Genomic DNA, 5,036 nt, shown 5'->3' with positions numbered 1-5,036 from the left:
CGGGGGGGGGGGGGAAGTTTGGAGATGGTTGGTGGAGTGGAGGATGTTTGGCAGTTGTCGGCAAACTGGAGGAAGTTTGTCGGTGGTCATGAAGAACTTTAGCAGTGGTCAGAACGATCTTCGGCGAATGTCAACTCAATGGAAGAAGTACATCGGTGGTCGGGAAGAACTCATGTCGTGGTGGGCGGACTAGTTGAAGTCCGACGGTGGTCGGCGGACTAGCTGAAGTCCGGCGGTGGTCGGCGGTAAGCAAGCTCTCAAATTCTTCCATTCTTTTCCTCAATTTTTCTCCTCTACTCTCATGTGAATAATGTGGGCATATTTATAGTTTTTTGAGAGTAGCATGACTTGTAAATATGGGAAGGATAAAGGTCAAGATGGGAGTGATTTGAACGGATGACTGATATTGATCCATTTGATCGTGGATCGTTTATTGGGCATTTGAATGTCTTAATGATATTAGAATTTAGTGATATTGGGCTCGTTGGATTGATTTTGATGTCGTTGGGTTCATTTTTTCGAGACGTTCAGTTCAACTATAAGTTTGCTGAAATCAGAGTTTGGATAGTCCTAGATTTAATTTTGAAAGCTTTGTATTCAATTTTGCTTTGAGATTCGTGTTGGATCAAAACTATTTTAGTTTACGTATAAAAAATGATCCCTTGATTTTTTTATAAAAGAAAAAAATAATCGTCAACTATATTAAAAAATTATTTTGATGTTTCAACTTTTTAAAGAGGATCCAAAACAATCTCATCATGAGACTATTTTGACTCTTTTTTAAGGAATTGAGAGACTAAAATGTTCATTTAATATAGTTTATATCATTTTGATCCTTCATAGAAAGTCAAAAAATCTTTTTAATTTTTATACTTAAAATACTTTAAAAGCAGTGGGAAAACAGTCCCAAATGAAGCCTATGTTTTATTAATAATTGGTGATAGATAAATATTGGAAGCACATTATAATTGTGCTATTGGACTGAGTCCTTTCTGCCTATTCATGACTCATGCATTATTGCTTCTGATCTGGAAAATATGACCGTTGGAAGAAGCTCAAGCTAAAATACAAATTAACAGTCCTTGTAATATAAAATTGAGGCATTTTATTGAGAAATATTTGAATTTTATCATTTAAAAAATTATCATTCACTACCTCTAGTCATCAAATTTCATCTTATTCAAATTAATGATGTACTTTTAATTCATTATTTCATTTTTCTTAAATTCTAAATAATTTTATTATGGCATGTGCCAATAAATAAATTCCATAGTTTATTTTTTAAAAAATAAATTTTAGATTCATAACTATGCATAGTTTAAGTGAGAAATTTGAACTGTTTATGCTCTATAATGCTTGAAACTGGAGAAATATGATTGATGTTTTGTTAGGCCTAACATATCTTCGGAATTCAAAGAAACTCGATAGTTTATATGACAGACTTTTCATGTAGTAGTTTATACAACATACATGAAATGATATTGAATACTAAATTACAACTCTGAGCATCCTTCAAAACTTATTTGACGTTGATTGAAACATTTTCAACACACAATTGAACATTCTTCAAAGTTTAATTGAATGTTTTTGGTATTTCAAAACTTTGATTGAATAACAGTCAAAGAGACATCAATCATATTTCAAAATTGTTCGATCAAGGTCCTAAAAGATTCGATCAATATTGAAACATTATTCAAATAAGTTATATCAATATTGATCAAGTTTTGATCGTGTATTCGATAGTATTTTGCATCTTGTTTCTCTTTTGTGATTAACATGTTTGAGTTGCCTTGTTGTGTGCGCGTATATATGCTAGAGTTACACAAAAAGTTAGTAGTGTGATGAAGAGAAAATTATTATGTACTATAAGCTATTTGAGACTTATAATATAATTATGTTGAATATAATACATAAAAATTCAATATGAAAAACTAAAGATATTAATCATACATATAGAAAGATATTACACAGCCGCACATTAGTGGATGTGTTGCTGATTTCAATAGATTAGCTACTAATGATCATGTTAAGATGGATGGTTTCAATTCACAAATTCAAATCATAATTAAATTGATGAAAATGGTTTTAATAATGATGATCTTTAATATATTTTATAGTGATACATATATTATAATGATATAATTATCTTGCAATGCATGCTTATGTATGATTAGATTTCACATAGAATTAGCAGTGTGATGAAGAAAATTATGAGGCATTTTGAGCCATTTGAGGCTGAAAACGTTTTCGTTAAGTTCAGCATGAGACATAAATTCATAGCATTTGAAAATATATATGTTAATCATATTGTAGAAACTTAGCATTCCAGACAATGCAAGAACCAAACCAGGAAAGAAATCATATTGAAAACTATTATTTTTGTCTTAGCTATTACACGGAACAGAGTACCTATTTATAGAGAATACAGGCTATAGAAAAAAGAGTAATAAGACCAGAGCACATTCTGGAATAGTATAACAATATTTATATGCTGATATTAACCGAGATGCTTTACATAATCTAATACGCCCCTTCAAATTGATGGGTCTGTGGTGACAGTCAATTTGCTTCTGAGAAGATGAAAGCGAGGAGTAGATAGAGACTTTGTAAATATATCAGCAATCTGATCAATTGTGCTGATGGGAAGAAGGCGTATGTTGTTTCTTTGAATATGGTCCCGCAAAAATTTTTGATCGATCTCAATATGTTTTGTCCGGGAATGAAACATTGGATTGTTGGCAAGAGCAATGGCAGACATATTGTCACAAAAGAGGTCAGTTGGGTAATCTTGAGAAATGCCGAATTCCAGAAGTATTCGGCGAAGCCATACAATGTCCGATGTGAGTGCGGCAAGAGCCCTGTACTCTGATTCAGTGGACGATCTGGAGACTGTCCGTTGCTTCTTAACGGTCCAAGAGATTAGTGTATCACCTAGGAACGAACAATAGCCTGACGTCGATTTTCTTGTAAGCGGGTCTCCAGCCCAGTCGGCATCTGAAAAAGATTTTAGAGCTAAATTAGATTTGGTAATTGGTAGACCATAGTTCAACGTACCTCGAATATATCGTAAAAGTCGTTTTAGTAGATAGAAGTGTAAAGGAAGGGGAGCGTGCATATGTTGAGACAGGAGATTGACACTGTACGAGATGTCTGGACGAGTTAAGGTTAGGTACTGGAGAGATCCAATGATGCTCCTGTACCGAACTGGATCATGAAGAAGCTTATCTGGCGGGAGGTCAGGTGGCGTTTTGGTGCAGGTTGGATTTGCCAAGGCATTACAATGCTGCATATCTGCTTGAAGAAGGATATTATTCGCATATTTGGCCTGAGATAAGAAGTAAGAATTGTCAGTTTTGTTTATATTAATGCCTAAGAATTCATGAACATCACCAAGATGTTTCATAGAAAATTGTAGGCTGAGTTTAGAAAGAATGGAGTGAATGTGTTTGGAGTCATTTCCCGTAATAAGGATATCGTCGACGTAAATAAGCAGAAAAATCTGAATCTGATTTTTACGGTAAATGAGAAGAGACGGGTCCGCTTGGCTATGAGAGAAGCCAAGTGTGACTAGGAACGATGTGAACGTAGTGTACCATTGACGTGGTGCTTGTTTGAGCCCGTAGATTGCCTTATTTAGCCTGCAAACATGATTTGGATGAGAGCTATCTTCAAAACCTTTGGGTTGTATCATATAGACAGTTTCTGAGAGCGTGCCATGGAGGAAGGCATTTGCGACATCAAGCTGCTGAACCGACCAGTTGTTGAAAAGAGCTATGGTAAGCAAGATACGGATTGTAGGTAACTTAACTACCAGGCTGAATGTCTCGGTATAGTCAATCCCGAATTCCTGGTGATTGCCTTGCGTAACCAGTCTTGCTTTGTATTTGACTATAGAGCCGTCAGTGTGATATTTAGTTCTATAGGTCCATTTTGATCCGAGAATTGAGGCGTTTGCCGGCGGGATGACCAACGTCCAGGTACCTTGTTTCTGAAGAGCTAAGATCTCTTCGGCCATAGCTTGGCGCCAATGAGTGCTTTTGGATGCCTCGGTGTAGGTGGTCGGATCATGCTGATGAGTGTTAGAGTTCTGGAGATGAAAAAGATTTAGCCGTTTTGACGGTTTTAGGGACCCGGTTTTACTCCGAGTAATCATTTGATGGTTGGATGAGGGGCGGGGTTGCTGGTTAGGCGCATCTGAAGATAAAACAGATTGTGGGATGGTGTTGGCCGGATGGTCTGGAGTAAGCGAAGGCAAAGAGACATCATTTGAGGCACCGATAGAGTTTGATGAGGCATCTGCATGAGAAGAGCTAGTGGAGTATGGAGTTAGTAGTAAAGGGCATATTTCAGCAGGTTTCAAAACAGAAGGTACATGAGACGTGGCAAAGGGAAAACTTGTTTCATGAAACATAACGTGCCGAGATACCGTAATTTTGTTTGTGTTGAGATTGAGGCAACGATAGCCTTTGAAAACGTCGGAGTATCCAAGGAAGACACAGGGTTGAGCGGTAGGCATGAGTTTGTTCCTGATTTGCGGAGGAGACAGAGGATAGCACTTGCAACCGAAGACTTTGAGTTCACGATAAACTGGTTTCCTGTTATACATAAGTTCAATGGGAGTAGAATTTGCAATCGTGGATGAGGGTAACCTGTTAATCAGATAGACGGAGGTAGTAACGGCTTCAGGCCAGTAGACATTAGGCATAGAGGCTGTAATGAGCAACGTGCGAGCCGTTTCGATGATATGACGGTGCTTCCTCTCAGATAGCCCGTTTTGCTCCGGAGTGTAGGGACACGAGAGTTGGTGAGTTATGCCATGAGTGAGGAGATAGTTTTTGAAAGCCAAATTAACAAATTCAGTCCCGCCATCAGTGCGTAGCGTTTTGATGTGTTGCAAGGTGAAATTTTCGACCTGATTTTTAAAATTTACAAATGTTGAAAATACATCAGACTTATATCTAAGCGGAAAAATCCAGGTATAGCGCGTATAATCATCAACAAAAATAACGTAGAATTTAAATCCTTGATTAGAAACT

This window comes from Dendrobium catenatum, unplaced genomic scaffold (genome assembly GCF_001605985.2).
Source record: "Dendrobium catenatum unplaced genomic scaffold, ASM160598v2 fragScaff_scaffold_459, whole genome shotgun sequence".
NCBI lineage: Eukaryota > Viridiplantae > Streptophyta > Magnoliopsida > Asparagales > Orchidaceae > Dendrobium > Dendrobium catenatum.
The sequence above is the reverse complement of the archived record's forward strand: the minus strand, read 5'-3'. Positions refer to the sequence as shown.